Raw genomic sequence first — 20690 nt, 5'->3', positions numbered from 1 at the left:
CCTTGGCAAGAATAGCCTCATCGCTAGACTCAGATGTGCCGAAAAGTATTCCAGTTCGGTACATAGAGATTCTTACTATCAGCTCGCTTGAGCAGACTGTACCTATAACAGAGTCAATTTTCTGGATGACTCCAATAATTCAGAATCTCCAAGATAGGACTCTACCCAATGACAAAACTGAGGCAAAAATCCTGCGCACCAGAGCTGCTCGTTACACGCTCGTTGAAGATCAGTTATACAAGTGAGGGTTTAGCGCCCTCTCCTCTTATTTGCAATTGACACAAGTGAGGGTTTAGCGCCCTCTCCTCTGATTTACAATTGATGGAGAAGCAGACTATATTCTAAGGGAGATACATGGAGCGCCAACAAAATTGTTCGCCAAGGGTACTATTGGCCTCTACTTCAGGAAGACACTGTCAATTTTATGAAAAAGTGTGACAAGTACCAGTGGTTCGCGAACATCCTACGAGCTCCTTCCCACCAGCTGACAACAATGACCAGCCCTTGGCTGTTCTCCATGTGGGGGATTGATCTCATTGGGCCCATGCCAGCCGAAAAGGGGGGCGTCATGTATGTTGTGGTCGCGGTAGATTACTTTACCAAATGGGTCGAGGCTAAACCCTTGGTCGCGATCACTACCAAGAAGCTCAAAGACTTCGTCTTCAAGAATATAGTGTTTCGCTACGGGATTCCTTATACACTCATCTCTGATAATGGGAAGCAGTTCGACAATGAGGAATTCAAGCAGTTTTACGATGAGTTGGGGATCGATAAAAAGTTCACCTCAGTCGCAGGACAGTAAGATAATGGTCAGGTTGAAGCTGTCAACAAAACCATCAAGCACACTTTGAAGGCCAAGGTTGGCGCTGCCAAGGTTATTGGGTCGATGACCTCCCAGAAGTTCTATGGGCATACAGAACAACTCCGAGAACCTCTACTTTAGAAACGCCTTTCTTGCTAGCATATGGCTGCGAGGCTATAATCCTAGTGGAAGTAGGAACTGGTTCGCTGGGGGGAGACCTATTCAATGAAATAGACAATGAAACACTTGTACGTACAAGTCTGGACCTAGATTAAGAACAGTGTGACAAGGCTCGGTTAAGGATAACATCTTACCAATAGCGTGCAAAAAGGTTCTTCGACTCTAAGGTCAGGAGAAGAGACTTTCAGGTCGGTAACCTGGTTTTGAAAGAAGTCCTTATCGGTACAAGGGAACCGAGTGCGGGGGTATGAGGACCTAACTGGGAAGGTCCATACAACATCACCAATGTAATATAACCAGGAACGTATCACCTCAATAGGCTTAACGGCTTCGAAGTACTGCAAGCATGGAATGCTGAGCATCTTCGCCCTTATTACTAGTAATTTTGAACTTGCTGTTAATTTTCTATTTCTTTTACTTGTAAAGTTTTCCTTGTAACCTTTATAAATAAGATCGTTCTTCTTTGTCTGGAACAAATATGTCTTGTATGATCTTGTTTGTTATGATGTTTTACAAGTTTTATGTTCAGATATGTAACATTAGTCTTGTGAAGTACTCGAATTATAGAAGTGCTATCACAAATGGCTAAAAATACTTCTTTTATATATGAAATTTGAGTAGGTACAGTGGGCAACCAAAAAAGATACGTAAGAAAGAGTCAAAAGAAAAGCTTTACTGGTTTCCACCTCTAGGTTGTGCGGGTGCGACCTCTATATCCCTTAGTTGGTTGCCAACCATCCGATCAGTTGTTGGGTCCTCGAGGACGAATTCCTCCGACGGGTCATCCTTTGGAGGAGGCTCTTGTCCCTCTTCCTCCTTGGCCTCATCATCAGCTTGGGTCATGGAAGCAAAGATGTCCTAATATTCAATCGGGAGGTCGGAGAGGTCCATCCCCAGATTCCTTGATCGTAAGCTGTAGATGGCCTGAATTGCCCAGTCAGTGGCCTTTCTCCCAAGTTCAAGGTTTTGTCGCTTCATCTGATCAGTTAATGAAGCGACCCGCCTTTGGGAAAGCTCAAGGTCTATTTCCAATGCTCTCTTCTGCTTCTCAGAATTTTCCCACAGTCGAGCTCTCTCTTCTTTTGCCTTCATGGCTCGCTCAGAGTTTACCTTCAACTCCTGCTCATTCTTGCCACACTCTTTAGTGAGTTTGGCCACTATCCTTTGGAGCTCTTTGTTCTCCTCAACTGTCTTCTCGAGCTCAGCCTTTTAGAATTCCACTGTGCGAAGGGTAGAGTTTCTCTCTATCAAGTACTGATTCGCCTGGACCTAATACGTTTTTGCCTCTGTAATCAAAGCTGCAATGTCCTGTTTCAGCTTGGCATTCTCTTCCCTCAACTCGTGGAGCCCTCTAGCAAAGTCCTAATTGGTCTTCTATTGGGCCATATGCAAGGCGAGCAGAGACTGCATGACAAAAGAAACAAGAGTTAACCTCCATTTTCCCGAAAATCATAAAGGGTAAGAAAATCAATTGATATAGAGAAGTCCTCGACAAGAACGAGCTGCTTTATCTGGCTTTGCAGCTGAAGCGTTGTAGCCATCAGGTCGGCTGGTCGGGAAGCCACAAACTCCTCAAAAGCTGCAACCAGTTGGCACTCCAGCAGGGTATACACCATTAGCTGCAGATGTTCCAGGAGTTGCCCAATGGAGTCTAGCATAAGCGTGTCTGCCCTCGGAGGAACTGGTATCTCGTCGACCCGTTGTTTGCCCGCTCTCCTTCGGGCAGCCGCGCCTGGTAAGGTTGTACCCCTAAGCCCTCTGGCTCAAACTCTGATTCTTTAGCCTGCAACTGCTTCCTTTTCTTAGTTTTTTGACCCATGGTTTTCTACTTAAGGGCGCAAGCAACCGCAAGTCGAGAAGCTTCCCCATGTCGCTTTGAGGCTGTTGTGCACCAGTCTATATCCCTCTTGTGGGGACATCACCAGGGATCATCTCGACTGGCTTAGTTGGGGTGACTTGGGGAAATATGAACCCCCGGGTCCTCGTCGTTGGCCTTGGAACTCTGGGTGGCATGGTCGTTGCATGAAAGTATGTTAGCGAAAAGATCACTACAGGCAAAAGAAAGAGGTTCTAAGTGTGAGGATACTTACAGACTAGGGGTTCCAAAGATGCTTTCGGATTGAAAAAACCGTATTTTCTCAAGTTAGCAATAGTCATGAGCAGTCTCACATCGCGACTTTGCTCGGTTAGATTACCGAATGCCACAATTCGGTTGAAATAAGTCAGAGCCGCCAATCTGGTCGTCTTATTTCATACAATGAGACGAAAAAGTTCGTTAGAAACAAAAACTGAGAGAAAAGGAACATTTTACAAATTGAAAGAAAGAAAAACCTAGTCGACTCTCTAAACTGGCAGACGCCATCATACGCAAAAAAGAAAAAATTGGTTTCATAAGCCCCAACGTTAATGGGGTAACCAAATATTCCTCCCTCGATCGTAGATCGCTTCGAGAGGTAAAAAGAATCTTTATCCTTGCTCTTCTTTAGATAGTAAGAGCATGCGAGCTCCAGCGCTGTCAGCTCACCAATGCCATTTTCGTCACATGCGATATACATAGCGACAGCTATCATATACACATTGGGCATTAGTTGCAATGGTGCGAGCTCGAAGTGGTCAAGGATCGACCTAATGAAGGGGTGAAAAGGTATCAACACCCCACATTTAAAGATGTCTCCGAGATTGCGGCCATTCCTTTTAGGGGATTCCGAGCTATATATGTCCTGTGCTGGTAGACATCCATGCTAAGTGCGTACTAGTCCACTGCCTTCTGTATTTCATCCTAGGTGGCCACTAAGTTCTCACCATTTACAAGAGTTGTATGGTGACAACTCAGTGGTGAAGCAATACGAATTAAGTTCGATACTATTCACAATGAGGCTTAAGGAGGGAGTTGCTCCAGATGATCATGTTATGAAAATGAGCAATATTATAGGGTAACTGCGTACACTTGAGATTGTGATGCCACATAGTCTTGAGGTGAATTTGATTCTACAATCCCTTCCACCAAGCTTTAAGCCCTTCATCACAAATTATAATCTCAATAGGATTGAGAGCACTCGTGCAGAACTGTCGAATGAGATTCAACAGTTCTATAAGCAGGGAAGAAAAGAAAAAGGGCAAGAGGATGTTTTTGCAGCTTCTTCTAGTAAGACTAAGAAGAAGCAATGGAAGTAAAAGAAAAGTCCAAATTTTGGACCACAAAAAAGGCCTTTTAAGAAGGATGCTTCTAAGACTGAGAAAGGCAAAGAAAAGGTCAATGATAAAGGCCAGTGTTTCCACTACAAGAAAGATGGACATTGGAAGAGGAATTGTCCTATTTATCTAAAGAGCTTGAAGAAAGCTCCAGCAGGTATGTTTCATTCTTATGTTATAGAATTTGAATTAAATGTTAATTCAAATGATCATTCCTGGATATTAGATTCATCTACTACATCTCACATTTGTGTTTCATTACAGGCACTGCAGAATAGTTCTGCACTGTTAAAAGGTGAAGTAATTTTGAAGATGGCAAATGGAGCAAAAGTTGCGGCCGAGGCAATGGGGACTTGCCATTTGACATTGCCATCAAGACACATTTTGTATTTATACAGAACTTTGTATTTTGCCAAAGCAACTAGAAATCTCATTTCTATTTCTGTTTTATTTAAATCTTGTTACAAAATAAAGTTTAATGGAAATGAATGTCTAATTTATTTTGGAAATGAATTAGTTGGCAAAGCAATTAATACAAATGGTTTGTATGTTTTTGTAATGAATGATTATGACATAATGAATACCATTACAAATAAGAGATCTCTGAATGAAATTAATCCAAAATTACTTTGGCATCATCGATTAGGTCATATATGAGATAAAAGGATAATCAGGGTAGAAGCAAAGGGGCTTTTAAGCCCATTGGGTTCAGAGCCCTATCCAACTTGTGAATCCTATCTTCAAGGAAAAATGACCAAATCATCCTTTAAGGATAAAGAGGAAAGATCCAAAGAATTATTAGAGGTTGTACATTTCACCTTTACAGATGATTATTTTAGGTGTGGGTATTTGTATTTAATGAAATACAAATTTGAATCATTTGAAAAGTTCAAAGAGTTTAAGAAAGAAGTAGAGAAACAGACTAGAAAGAGTATTAAATCTCTACGATCAGATCGTGGTGGTGAATACTTAAGTATAGAATTTCGAGATTTTCTAAAGGAGAATGGTATAATATCCCAATTGACTCCTCTGTATATACTGCAACATAACGGTGTGTCTGAAAAGAGGAACCATACTTTATTGGATATGGTACGGTCGATGGTAAGTTTTACGGACTTGCCAACGTCACTATGGGGATTTGCCCTTGAATTTGCTATGCATATTTTGAATAGGGTACCATCTAAATTTATTGAGATGACACCATATGAGATGTGGTATGGTAAACCTCATAGTCTCAAATATATGAGAATTTGGGGTTGTCTACCCTATGTCAAGATTGTCAAGATAGACAAGTTGGACGTTAAATCCGAGAAATGTCGGTTTATAGGGTATCCCAAAAATAGTTTGGGATATTATTTTTACTTCCACACTGATCAACAAATTTCGATCAGTAGGAATGCACACTTTCTTGAGAAAGAGTTCTTAGAAGAGAGTGGTGTAGGAAGAAAAATTGTGCTCCAGGAAGAGTTCGGGGAGCCTCAAACCGAAAATACTCAAATAGGTGGTCCCTCTCAGGAAACATTAATACCTGAAATGGTTTCGATTCGTAAATCATCTAGAGTATCTCGACCTCCAAAAAGATATGAGTTACTTCATGAAGAGATTTTTGAATCTATCATGATTGGAGAAGTCAGTCATGGGGATGATCCTAGAAGTTATGAAGAAGTGATATTAGATATCGATTCTGGAAAATGGCTAGAAGCTATGAATTATGAGATAGAATCCATGCATACTAATCAAGTATGGACTCTCATTGATCCTCTAGAAGGAATAGTTCCTATTGGATGTAAATGGATCTTCAAGAGAAAGATTGGCAAAGATGAAAATGCAGAGACATACAAAGCAAGACTGGTTGCAAAAGGTTATACTAAAAAACAAGGGTTGGATTATGAGGAAACTTTCTCACCAGCTGCTATGCTTAAATCAATCAGAATTATGCTAGCCATAGTTGCACACTATGATTATGAGATATGGCAAATGGATGTCAAAACAACATTCCTCAATGGATTTATTGAGGAAAATATCTACATGCAAAAATCTATAGGTTTTGTATCCAGTTCTGAAAGAAATAAAGTGTGCAAGCTGCATAAATCCATTTACAGGTTAAAACAAGCTTCAAGAAGCTGGAATATTCGGTTTGATGAAATAATCAAAACGTTTGGTTTTATAAAGAATCTGGATGAACCTTGTGTTTATAAATGGACAAAGGATCATGAAATCATATTTCTCATACTATATGTAGAGGACATACTATTGATCGGAAATGACATTGGGATGATGACTGAAGTTAAGTTGTGGTTATCCGGAACTTTCTCCATGAAAGACTGGTGTGTTGTCATAGGCAACCAAGATTAAAAACCTTCCTAACCTAACTACTGAACTGTAAATAGGGTAAGCAAGGGTCGATCCCATGAAGAGTGTCCAGCCGAATTTTCGATGATGTGAATAAGGCTAGGGGGTTTTGAGTAAAACAGAAAACAATCTTAGCCAAAAACAAAAACAAAAACAATTCAATTCGAAATCAATTAATATAACGAAACTTGGTCTCCGTCAACATCCACCATCGGAATCTTACAACTGATCATTAATGCAAAAGTAAATCAATTCTTACTTTGAATATTCACCGTTGGAACTATTTTCCCATCTCTCCTTAATTGTAATTAATTAGGAAACAAGCGATCTTAATTAACCTTACTACTAAACAACCCTAGACAAGCGCTAAAGATTTAATCTAGTGGCAGCCTTAAGAACTAGAGAGATCGATGAAGCTAAACAACACAAACTCAAGCGGTTGCATTTAATTTAGTCGAGTGATCCTCTTAAGATTACTAATTCCTGACGCAGCAAATTAATAACCCTAATTGCTTCACAAGTTAGAGGGATCAAACAATTACGGATTTGATATCTAACTTAGCAGTAGATTGTAACAAATAATAACCTAGTAGGCCTCCTAGGAATTAAATGAAGCAATCATTAAAATAAGCATAGAAGAACATCCAATGCTCAAAGCATAAAATTGAACACTAAAAACAGATAGATCTCACAGATTTATTGATTCCGAGGCCTCTGTTTCCTTCAAACAAGGTATAAAAATTAGCCTCTCATGGCCATAAACAAAAACTCAAAAAGAAAGAAAAATTCCAGAGAAGAGAAGAGAGAGGCGTGGGGTCATGTCCTGATCTGATCTCTCCCTTAAAAATACCCAATTCGAATTCTAATTCTACTCAATCTAAATCTCCTAAAATATTCTAAAATCCCAAGATAACCTTTATCATAATCTGAGTAATTGAAAATAAAATAAAGTCTTAATACAAAATAGGAAAATAATGTGTCCAGCTGTAATTTTCATGCAATAGGTCTTCAAATCTTCCAATAAAAATCTGTCTATTTGAATTGCATGACAAGGCAGAATGTTCCAGAACGTCCAATGCAGATGCATCAACTTCAAGCCCGATTACAACCTTGATGCAGCGAGTATCTCTCCAAATGCAAAGCATTAAAGTTGTAGATCTCTTTCTTAGCGTTCCACATCATTTTGAATAATCTCAATCGGAGATTAGATGAGAGAGTTATACCCAGATTACGAAACGACATCGAAATTGTCCGAATTCACTTAATTAATTCCGTTTTGCAATTAACGCCTCCATTTGCATCCTAAATCAAAATAGAATAGTAATGAGTATGTTTAGGCAACAAATAAGTATAAAAAACTAGACATTAAGGGGGGTAAATATGACATTTTGCATTCTCATCAAAGACTTAGGAGAAGTGACTTACATCCTTGGAATTCATATCTATAGAGATAGAACAAAAAGATTAATAGGCTTATCCCATAAGATGTACATAGAAAAGATGTTGAAACGGTTTAGCATGCAAGACTCCAAAAGGGGAATTTTGCCTTGCAGTCACGAAATTCATCTTTCAAAAGATATGAGTCCAAAGACTGATTAGGAGCGTGAGCGGATGCGTGGAATACCTATGCTTCAGACGTAGGTAGTCTCATGTACGTTATGCTATGTACTAGGCTTGATATTGCATATGTTGTTAGTGTTACAAGCAGATATCAGTCCGACCCAGGGGAAAAACACTGGTAAGCTGTTAAGATGATCCCCAAGTACTTAAGAAAAACTAAGGATCTAATACTAAGTTATGGAGGTTCAGAGTTTAAAATTGAAGGATACTTTGATTTTGATATTCAATCAGATGTGGATGATAGAATGTCTACATCCAGGTTCATTTTCATATGCAATGGAGGAGCAGTCAGTTGGAAGAGTTCTAAACAATCAACTACTGCTGATTCCACAACTGAAGTTGAATACATTGCCGCTTTAGAAGCAACAACGGAAGCTGTCTGGATGCGCAAGTTCATGACTGAACTTGGTGTGGTACCAAACATGGTTTATCCGATAACTTTGTATTGTGACAATACTGGTGCTATTGCACAGGCAAAGGAGCCAAGAGCATACCAGAAGTCAAAACATATTCAGCGTAAATATCACATTTTGAGAGAATTCGTTGGAGTTGGAGAAATTTTGGTGCAGAAAACACCTTCAGTAGAGAATGTAGCTGACCCACTCACTAAAGCGATGACACAGAAGTAGTTGGACTATCATCTTGAGAAGATATGGGTATTAGATACCATAGCGATTAGCTCTTGTGCAAGTGAGAGTTTTGTTAGTGTATGCCCTAGGAACCAATCGTGTTGTCGGTTTCATGATATTATATCTTGTAGATGTATTATGAATAAAAGAAAGTGTTCTTATTTCACATGTTGATTTTCTGCTTCATTTATATTATATTATATTTAATTTGCATGTGAAATGTCCAGATGACACGGATCTTCAGAAGATCAAATCATCAAAGAATTCCCTACGCAAGTAATGTTAATTGGGCAATAACATTGCATAGTAGGCATGCTGAATGTTTCCATTGAATATCCTGTGATGGTATTAGTGTGGGTGATTATAAGAGATATGTCACTAAGGCATTAGCATGGATAAATGGTTAGTGAACTGTTTATCAAATACGACCGATTATGATGAATCACATGGATATGGTCAATGATGCATCGTAGGATCGTGCTAGTGTACCACTGATTCTTAGACCTAAGACATCACAGTTGGATTCAACATATGATGCATATGGTTCATATGGTGTATAAGCACGGGACTAGTCATGTCTTGCGTGATAAGCCGGTTTGGTCATATGTTATTCATGTGCGAGGACAAGTGATGGTCAAGATGGGATCCGTTAACTCAAAATAGTCCAATCTCGAGTTCTCAGATGAATGTCAATAAACGTTGGAAAAGGGAAATCTCTAGCCAAAGTATAATGAATGTAAGATGAAAAGTAGTTTCATGTTGACGAGTGCCATTGTATCGATTGACAATTCGATTAAAGATTAAGTTAAAGGTTTTGACATACCATGAACCATTTTTAATTGGGATAAGATAACAGAGGGATTTGACTACACGGTACGTACGATCAGAATAGGTTCATTGGAGTTTACACTTCATTGTGGTTTAGGGGTTATGGAACATTGCTAGACGTCTACCATAATTAGTGGGAGTTTCGATTATAAAGAATTATAACGAAACATATCAAAATCTGATATTGGGCCCACGGCTAGATCACAGTGAACCAAAATGGTCACACATAAAACCAAGCTCAAGGAGAGAGAGTAATACATATCATTAATCAGATTAATGATGTTCGGACGTAAACGGTTGCATCCGAATTAATGTATTGGTGAGAAATGATTATCCATGGATAGCTAGCACTAACCAAGGGTAATAAGGATTTATTAAATATTATTATTGAATTGGATTCAATGATGGGGGCAAAAGTGCATTGGTTTTATTCTAAAGGGTTAGAATATTTAATGGAATTAAAATTTGGTCTAATTGTGAATTAACCATAAAACCAAGGACTTGACATAAATGTTTATTCTCAAGTTAATTTTAAATTGTTTGAGGCCTTCCCAAAACAATTTAAAATTACACTTTGTGCCCATGGTATATAAATTAAGTTTTATACCATTTTAATTGAATTGAACAATTAAAGCAAAATCACTCTCTCATTTTCTCTCTCACTCTCTCAGCTCTCTCTTCCTTGACTTGTGTGGATCACATTTTGAGGTTCTTCAAGTTCACTTGAAGAACTAAGATTCCAAGAAAGAAGATTCAAGTGTTGAATAGCAAAGGAGTATGTAATATTCCATCCTTACCTTGAAATTTTTTGGGCTTATGTGTTATGTTTGAGTTCTACCTTGCATCCATCATCTTGTTCATCCATGTTACACCATTTCTATGTCAGAAATGCATGAATCCCAATAGTTTAGGTTAAAAAATTTGAAAGAAATGAAGATATCCTTGGGTGGTGTGGCTATGAAATTTAGATTGGATGTTTTGGTGGCACTAGAGAATTGTAGCTTTGAGGTTCTTATAGAATTCCTCCCTCGATCATAGATCGCTTCGAGAGGTAAAAAGAATATTTATCCTTTCTCTTCTTCAGATAGTAAGAGCATGCGAGCTCTAGCACTGTCAGCTCGCCAAGGCCATTTTCACGACATGCGATATACATAGCGACAGCTATCATATATGCATTGGGCATCAGTTGCAATGGTACAACCTCGAAGTGGTCAAAGATCGACCTAATGAAGAGGTGAAAAGGTATCAAAGCCCCACATTTAAAGATGCCTTCGAGATCGCGGCCATTCCTTGTAGGGGATTTCGAGCTATATATGTCCTGTGTTGGTAGACATCCACGCTAAGTGCGTACTGGTCTACTGCCTTTTGTATCTCATCTTGGGTGGCCACTGACAAGGTCTCTTGCACAGGACCTATTGAGGCTCCCAATGTCTGCGAGCTCATCCCCTCGGTTACTCTGGTCGCTGAGGCATCCATAGCTCCTAAAGTGTGAAAAAGAGGCGACACGTAGAGATAACTCAGTCTCCGTACAGTGTTCCATACGATGACGTGGAAGAGCAAAAGAAACCCTAATGTACCTTCCTTAAACCTTAGAAAAACCCCAAAAACCCTTAGGAATGAACCCCTAAGGATTTGTGCCCTAAGTTCTCACTCTTTATGAAAGAAAAAACCCTCTTCTCGCCACTGTCCAGAAATATGCACCGTAAAAGCTTACCAGAAAGTTCATACCCACCATTATCACAAAAGTCAAGCAAATCAGCAAAATAATAAAAGAAAACGAAGTAGAAATCCTCATCTCTTGGCTGCGGGGAATGAACTACCTGTTGTAATGGAGAGTGCGCATCAACTAGAAGAAAGGCAGATTGATTTCGTGAGAGTTTTGTTTTTTCTCTAAAAATATGAGTTATGTGACAAAACTTGAAGCGAGCCCGGGGTTTTATAGAGGGAAAACGATGATTGGCTTCCCTAGGCAAGCGACGCTTGGGCGAGATACGTTTCTCGTCATTGATTGTGACCACGTGTCATTAATCCACGAGAAGAAGTAACCGCCATGCTTTGTGAGTGCTAATCGACGCTTGCCTCCATTGGAGCAACCAAGCGTCAGCGCGGTTATCTCCACCATATTAAATGCGCCATCTTCCGCATTTAATGCTTTGAAATAGAATTTCGTTTCAACATGGCTTGCATTTAATGCACATGGCTGGCACTTATTGCGCAATAGACACGTCTGTCAGAATAAAAATTATTTTATTGACCAGACTAGCTGTCAAGCACAACGGATAATATTTGAAAAAGTTGTTCGAGTAAAACACTATTCACCGTGTATCGGTTTCAAGACGATGTGATTCCTTGCTTTTGGTAAAAATGTGCTAAATATTATCAGGTTGCGAGCTAAGGATGAGATTCAAAGCATGTCGGTATGGCTATGTAGGGTCTGATCCAGGTCATTGAACCTGTAGGAGAAGGCCACCTTAGGTCGCTTGTGCCATTCTTAAAGGTATATGATGCGACCTCCTTGTAGCTTTACCAGCTCGACCAAACATCATTCAGGACAAGTCAAGTCGTGGCATAATCATGAAGTTCTCAAGGTTCAATCCATAAACCTTAAAAACTGGGGGGCTTCTGTTATGCCTAAAAAGTTAGGGTTGAGATGGACTCTCGTCAGCAAGAGCCAATCAGAATTCAGGGAGGATTTGTGCCATCTAGACGTTGCCACGTCATGCAATGACGGAAGAGGTATGGTTCTCGTCAGTGCAGCCGGTGAATGCCAGGCTTGCGAGTGGCTAGGAATCGTCCACCTACCCAAGCCCTACGCAATTTAAGGATATCTCTCATGCAGACAACCAATGAGAAGCGGGTTAAGAATTGTACCCCACCTACTGGATTGTAGGCTTATTACCTTGAATCCTCCCATTATAAATAGAGGGTTCCTCTCTCATTTATGGGATTGGCTTATCTTAGTCTAAACAGCATGCTCTCTCTCTCTCTCAATATCCTCTCTAGATTATAACTCATCTTGCTATTTGCAACCTGATTAGAACCATCTATTAATACAACTACAGTGGACATAGGAATCGCTTTTGAGTATCCATACTACTTTAAAGCCGTCTTTTATTTACTCTCTTGCCATACATTTCCGTATCACATGTAACTTCTAAGCCCGCTTAGCATTTTGCACGTGTCAGTCGTTGGTATCAAAATCAAGTATCAACACATTTAATTTTCTTTTATACATCCTGCAAGTTAGTGATGCTAATAAGGACCATAAATGTTGGCAAAGGCCTGAATGCATAACCGACAAGAAACCACTCTCTCAGGTCAACATAACTTCTCCTGGATCAGATGTTGCTGCTGAAACTACTGCAGCATTGGCTGCAGCATCATGATTTGTTGCCATCGACTTGTACATTCTTAGCATACAGTGTTGTCCTTGTGTATTCCTTTAGATAGAAAGGTGATGAGCTGAGATGACAAGACTTCTCGCCTTTGAATCAAATGATAATGATGCTTCCAGCTACTGATGTGCACGCAATTTAAGTTCCTCCTTTTTCTCCTCATGAGAGGTTCTTATGGTATTGTAATTGTGAGTGGTGTTTTATACAGTGTAGTTTACGTTAAAAAATTTGAAGGAAAGGAAGATATCCTTGGGTGGTGTGGATATGAAATTTAGATTGGATGTTTTGGTGGCATTGGAGAATTGTAGCTTTGAGGTTCTTATAGAATTCCTCAGTTTTATCAACAGTTGCAAATTATGTTATATTTTTAGTGATGATGATTGAAAGTTTTTTGTTGGCTTTTAGGCATGTTGAGTAACTATTGAAGGAGGGATTGGTTGATTGGTGCTTGGTATTCTTTTGATTGTTTGTTCAATTTTTGAGTGATAGAATTGGTGTGTGAGGGATGAGCTACTCAATAGGAGAATGAGTTACATAAAGAAGCCTATTGTCTTGGAATGTCCTTAATAATTGAGTAATACTACACGGACAACTCCTCTCACAAACTTTCTCTCACAATTTTGACGTGACAACGTACAATTGGTCAGTTTGCAATTAATTAGTGGGACTCATGTGTGACCTGTTGTGAATTGATTAATTGCTTTAAAGCTAAGATTTTCAAGAATGAATCACTGTATCCCCAAACATGGGCATTTGTGTTGGCTGTGCTTGTGTGTGTAATCACTCAAATGAACTAGCTAAACAAGGTAATCATTTCTTGAGGCATTTCTTAGTCATTTGAAATTTAAACTGATATCATTAAATCTTTTATCATTGTTCTCTTGAAACTAGTAATTTGTCAATTCTGTGGTGATCTTAGTAGTGGAGCTAAAGGATAATATGATTGATCGTCATTAAGAATGGATGTGGATGTGGATGTTTCATGCTACATGAACTCTTTTTATCCCCAATACAGTTCTTATGTATAAATCAGTTATGTGGCCTTGCCAGTGAGTTGCCGTGATAGCAGTGGCTGAAAACACCATCATTTCATGAAAACTTTAGAAGTTTATGCTATTTCACTTGTGATAATGACTACTGTTTAGTAAGCTGGATTTTACATCAAAATGCCATGTACTAGAGAATACATTTTCTCATTGCATTGGGATGTCCGACTACATCCTAACTTTTGTGATATATGTGATTCTATAGATGCTTGGCATGCATACAAATAATGAACTCAAGTTACCCACTAACATCTGGTGGTGATGGTCTCTATTGACTTCCCAAGGGCTTTAGTTTATTTAGACTGCATGGATTATCTTATGTATTGCGTCTTTGTGTTTGTGTATCTAGCCTCAAATTTCTACCTGGATTTGATAAATTTGTTCCACATATTTTACCAAGCTGCTCATTTTTTTGATTAGATACAGTATGACTTTGTCTAGTACTTTTGATTTTAGATAACCTCTTCGACTTTGTCATCTGGTTTTATGATCATGCTAATTATCTTATGAGTACATTGTATTCTGTCTTATCCACCAATGGCTTTTATCTTTTTTTTCGGCTTTTATTTTACTTGTACCATTGCAACAGATTGAACTTTGGTGCTCAGCTTGTGAGAAGGCAAAAGAACTTAGAAGTTCAACGGCTTTCATTGATTTTTGTGCTGTATTTATTGAGTGGTTTTCTGCTGGAATTATATCTGAAATTGTCTTTTAATTTTCAGGCTCTTGATACATTCAACACAGTGGTTGTATCACCTATATACTATGTGATGTTTACATCACTAACCATTTTGGCAAGTGTAATCATGTTTAAGGTAAATTATTTGTCAGAATTATTTATTTATTTTTATATTTTAGCTAGATAAGTTTTAATCAGATATTATGTCAAAATAAGATGTTGGTGAATCTTAAAGCAAGACAGTTGTGCATATATTCCTTTGAATTTTTTGTTACTTTACTGCAATGGGATGACAATTTGGATAGAGGGGAAACAGTAGATTCATATTTTACTTGCAAAGTAAACCAGACAAATTGGGTGGAGCTCGGCCTAGTTTTACTAGTTAAAGAAAAAAGAAAAAAGAAAAAAAGGAAAACCAACCTTCTTTTAGAACTAATAATGCGTACAAATTATGTAACGACCTAGCCTCTTTTCAATATTTCTCATAACTCTAACTCTCTTCAGAAATTCAAAATTACAAATGATTTATTATCAGTATTCTTCAATTATATTTTTGGGGTCTTAATGATTTTTCTTCTCAAAAACACTGTAAACATTTTCGACTTGCCATATAGCACCCCTTTCAACTCTAAAATCTCTCAATCTCAAGTAGCACTAGTTAGACTCTTTCAATTTTCATATTTCTTCTTCTTTTTTTTTTTTTTTTTTAGTTAGATTTATCTTTGGTGGTTACTAAAAAAATTTTATTAAATGATTTAGTTTTTATGATATTTTTACAAGCATGCTTGGAAGTAAATTTATGAATTGTCAATTTTAAAATGCTAATTATCATGTTGATATTTTTTGACTGACTGTTCTTCTATAATATATCACAGAATTTAAGTTGTCTTCTCATACTACTCTAGTAGTTCAAAAGAGTGACATTGTGTTTAAAGGCTTGAATTTTGTTGAGATTCTTGACCTGAGTGTCACATTATTAATGTTAATACAAATGACTTGATTTAAATATGAAAATTTTGAATGGAGGCATTGATTTTGATGCAAGTACAATGGAGCTTTTACTTTAAATTTTGGTAAAAGAACTCCTCAGAAAGTTGACCGTAGCATACACAGTTTGATTGTGAATAATGAATTTGATATATTTAGCAAAAGGTGCGACGTGTGGTTAGTAAGATCTGAGATGTAGTACGGCATAGCGACTCAACAAATTTTGAAGTTGGAGAAGTAGTGAATAATTAACCTACATGAGTGGTGAAAAATGTATATTTAGTGTTGTTTGATTGATTGATGTGCAATTATGATTTTATTCTTATCACAAAAAGAAAGAGATGTAAAAAACATGTTTAAAAAAAATCTACGTTGTTTGGCAGTTTTTAGATACAGATCTTGAATGTGTTCTCAAAAACTAGTTCCATTTTACAAACAATGAGAAGTTCTTTTTCTGTTTTCTATGAGGTTATATCCAAATTATATTCCTATAATGTTTTTAGCTTTTGAAGATGATTTCAGATTTTAAACCCATTGACTTCTTTTGATTTTGGTTCAAATATGGTTGTAAATTCGTTTGAAATATTATTAATAAACTCATATGCCGATGGTTGTCTGTTGTATTTTTGTGAAGTACTTAATAATAATTTTTTAACATGCTGAAGAAAACTGTAGTAAAACGTCTAAGTATGCTTTACTATTGATGAAGTAAAACATCCAAGTGGGCTAGTTTTGTGCAATTTGATTGATTTCAAAATATACGTGAAACTTCCCATACGTGTATTGGTTAGATTAGTTTTTGAAAGCCTTTATGTATATTTATCTACCAGATGGCACGCCCGCGCATTGTGCGGGTTTATTTATTATATTATTTTTATTTTATTATCAAATTTTTATATTTTAAGAAATTATAAACAATTATTGTTTCATAAAAAAAATATGTCAAATATTGATTATAATAGAACACTTTGTTTTTTTTTTTTTTTTTTTTTTTAATCAGGTTTTTATGTTTAAAAATTGCTAAGAATCGTTATATGATTGTCATTTAGAATGTCGTTAATTGGTCTCCATATTTGTTACTTATTGGTGTTGATAAAATAGGGATGATTCACATGTATTCAATTAATGTATGCAATACAGATCTTTTACATTCCTCTTTTAATTTGATAAAATGCAAGTGATGGAAGATTGAAATGGCCAGTTTGTAATTTAGCAGGAATTGAATTAATTGAATTCAATACATAGGAGTTGAAAGTCCTGCAACTTATGAAAGTGGTTTTGACAAAAATAAATTAATTAATTGAAGAACGAAATAATACTGGAACATTTTAGTGATAGGAATATATTCCCTTTTCAAAGCAAAAGAAGAGTTGCAACACTTTTCTTATAATAATTTGTTACATAATAATATAATTGAAATGATAATTTTTCCCTTCTTAAAATTAGTAGTTCCTGCATGGAATATAACCATTGCTTTGAGGTCCAATAGTTAATCTTTCACCATTTTAAAATGCTACCTTGTCATCCTTCATCATCCAACACAAACTCTATTCGCCACAAAACACAAACTATTACTGGCTACAAAGTCCACAACAAAAACATGTGTAACCTATCTAAGAATGTAAGTATGCAACTTTTTTATAATAAAATATGCTTCATTGATAAACACTTTGCAATATAACATTGTTTATAAGACAAAGAAAAACAAAATAAATTGACAATATATATATTTTTAAATGGTTCATACTGTGTCTATGCCAAAAATGAAGTGTTCATTAAATTATTCCTAATGTCACCCCCATCAATGCTCACTGTGACCATCATTGCCAAAGGTTGGCTGCATAATAAAAGAATCAAAACTGAATCAATTTAAGTTCAGAAATAAATCAGTAATAATATGAAATTTCATAAACAAACAATGGTTTAAAGTAAGCACCTGTGAGTGGGGCAATGGTTGGCTACACTTGGAATGACCACTTCTGGTTGCTCAACAGGTGGTGTATAGGTTGTTGTTGTTGGTGGAACAACTCTTAGTCAAGCACAGAGAGAAAGATGGGAACTGTATTTCCAAGCTCCATGAATATATCAAAAACTGATAATGAAACATGCATCATTGATTCTCCAAAGAGCTTGATGCTGGAGCTTAGTTCATCCTTAAGTCAAGAGGTTAGTCAAATTAGCCAAATATGAATATGAATATCCAAAAATTTGTCAAACATCCGCATATGTTTTAATCCAAACTTAAGTTCTATGCAAAAGTTCACTAAAAACTTAAAAATTTCTATTTGAAAAACTCTTTCTGCAAGAAGTTTGAGTTTATACTCAAAGAAAATAATGAGTTACTAAATTTAGTCTGGTTGCATAAAAACACCAAGAAAAAAAATTTCAACTGTATTTAGACATTAAGAAAACTTAAAGAGCAAGTGCTTTTAAGATTACACTAAGTTGGCACATAAATCATCAAATTTTTACTCAATAAAAGAAAAGATTACCTTTTGAATATGGTCTCTGCTTTCCATCATGTTAGCTACCTTTTGAATATGGTCTCTGCTTTCAATCATGTTAGCTACCTTTTGAATATGGTCTCTGCTTTCCATCATGTTAGCTGCTGGGTTTGAGAACTAATCAAGTTCATCTATGAAAAAAAAAAAAAAAAAAAAAACAATTAAAAGGATGTTACTCATTTATCCCATCACACACACATGCACATGCACACACATAAACACATACTGTATATGCATTAAATGTGACAAAGTAAGAGAAAATTGTGCAATTCTTGGAAGCTAATACATTGTTCAGTAGCCAAAACATATCTTATACAATTTGATAGAGATCTATGGACAAAACCATACCATTATGCTGTGTACCATAATCAATCTATAACTTCACATGGAAAATATATGTAATGTATGAAAGAAATAATACCAGACATTGACAGAGTTAGAATGCCATCACTAATAACCATGCTGGTTCCCAAAAGCGCTACCAGTAGCAATAGAAGTTACTCACTTCTCAATTGATCTTACATTTTATCTAGTTTTCTAGCACAACTCTTGTGTTATACAAAGGGCTGCAATCTCATAATACAAACATCATAAGTTCACGCCTTAGTCAAACATATCATAAGAAAATAATGTGAAGGAAACAAAAAAGAAATGAAAACCTATTAGAATCATTCACAATGGCTTCAAAAACAACCTCATCAACCTACAGGAAATCTCAATTCAGTTAAATCACAAAAACAATCAAACACCGCCATCAAATTTCCAATAAACATTTGAATTCTTCACACAAACATACCTGCCTAGCAAGGCCAAGGCTAACACGATCAAGAATCTTGAAATCAGACATCTTGAACCTCATAACATGCCCTGACTCTTCTTCCTCCACAGAAACAACCTCAGATTCAACTCGAGAAACAACCTTCCTCGAAGATGAACATTGAACTCCAAAACTTCTCCTTTGAAACATCACACATGACTTTGACTTCCCACAAATTGCCTACTAATCAGCCTTGTTGACAAATTCCCACTTAAACTCCATCTCTCAACACCCTCCAAACCTGNTGTCGGCGTGCGAGGAGGAGTGGCTACACTGTCCCTGATGTTTTGATGACTTTTTGTATACGTTATATATATTTTGTGTAAAAATGCATATGTTTGTAAAGAGTATGTATATATGTTTAATAAAAGAAAAACTTGGGCCCAATTTCTTTATCTTATTTTATATGTATTTCCTTATAATCTTTTGAGTAGTAGTGGCTATTACAAATCTCCCATTCAAGGTCACCTTCCTATTCCTGATCACTTTCCTACTCGGAGTTACTCTCCTAATCAGAATCACCTTCCTATCTGGATACTGGTAAGATAGCTTACCACGGCCCTAATTCTTCTAGGGTTTGCATCAGAGTCATACTAGGACTCCTACTTCTACCAGGATTGGGAGACCAGACGACCACTATATAAGCAGAGGCCAACCCTCTCACAAAGGGGAGATGACATTACACCTTCACACTGAAAGCTCTGACTTGAGAGCTCCACATCACCGCCGTAGTCACAGTCCCCGACTAGACTTCTGGTAACCTGTACTCCCTAACCCTCACTATATTAGCCTCTCTCAGCCTTGCTGACTTGAGCGTCGGAGTGCCTACGGCAAACACCACCCCGGTGTTTCCCGTTTGCTTCATGCGTGTGTTTCTCTACGTGTGTAGGTGCAGCGGATCGTTAGTGGCCTCAACCTCATGGGATCAGACCCCCCTTCCGTACAGGTAGATTTTTATGTCTACAGTACTCTTCTATTTTTATAGGACTTATTGAAACATCTATACATCTTAATATAAGTGACATTTGTTCTTGATGACTTGTATCTGGGGTATGATTAAATATCACTGAAAAATATTTTGATTCCTTGATTTTTTTTAATGATGGTATTTCTTATTTCTAATGCTAAAATAGTTATTAACTCAATTTGTATATTATGACCAAGATAATGAGTATGAATTTCTCCATTTTGAATGCGTCTAAGGTGTTCTTGCATTATTGGATCAAACTCAGCAATCATTTCAATTAAATTCAAAAAATTTCTATTATTTTCTTGATAAATCTTCTCATTTGTACCATGAAGTATCAAAGTATTTTTTGAAAGATTTTTTTACAACCGCTATAATTCTTAATGGTACATTCTTCCAATGCTCTTTCTCTTTATTTATTTTCTCTTGTAAACATTTATCAATTGTTTTGTTTTCAAGCAATCTCATCTAAACATCAACCCAAATGTTCATATTTATGGCATGTTTATTGTTTGTTTCGTGACTTTTAAGCTTGGCACTAAGATTTTTCCAATCTCCACACCCTTCATTTACTAATTAAATTGTATTTGATTTTAAACTAAATAATTTACAACAAAAACAAAATACTTTATCTAATTCTTTTCAATATACTAGCCATTTTCTATCATGTTTTTCTCCATTTGGTAATTTTC

Source organism: Pistacia vera, unplaced genomic scaffold (genome assembly GCF_008641045.1).
Source record: "Pistacia vera cultivar Batoury unplaced genomic scaffold, PisVer_v2 Contig478, whole genome shotgun sequence".
Taxonomy (NCBI): domain Eukaryota; kingdom Viridiplantae; phylum Streptophyta; class Magnoliopsida; order Sapindales; family Anacardiaceae; genus Pistacia; species Pistacia vera.
Note: the sequence above shows the minus strand (reverse complement) of the source record.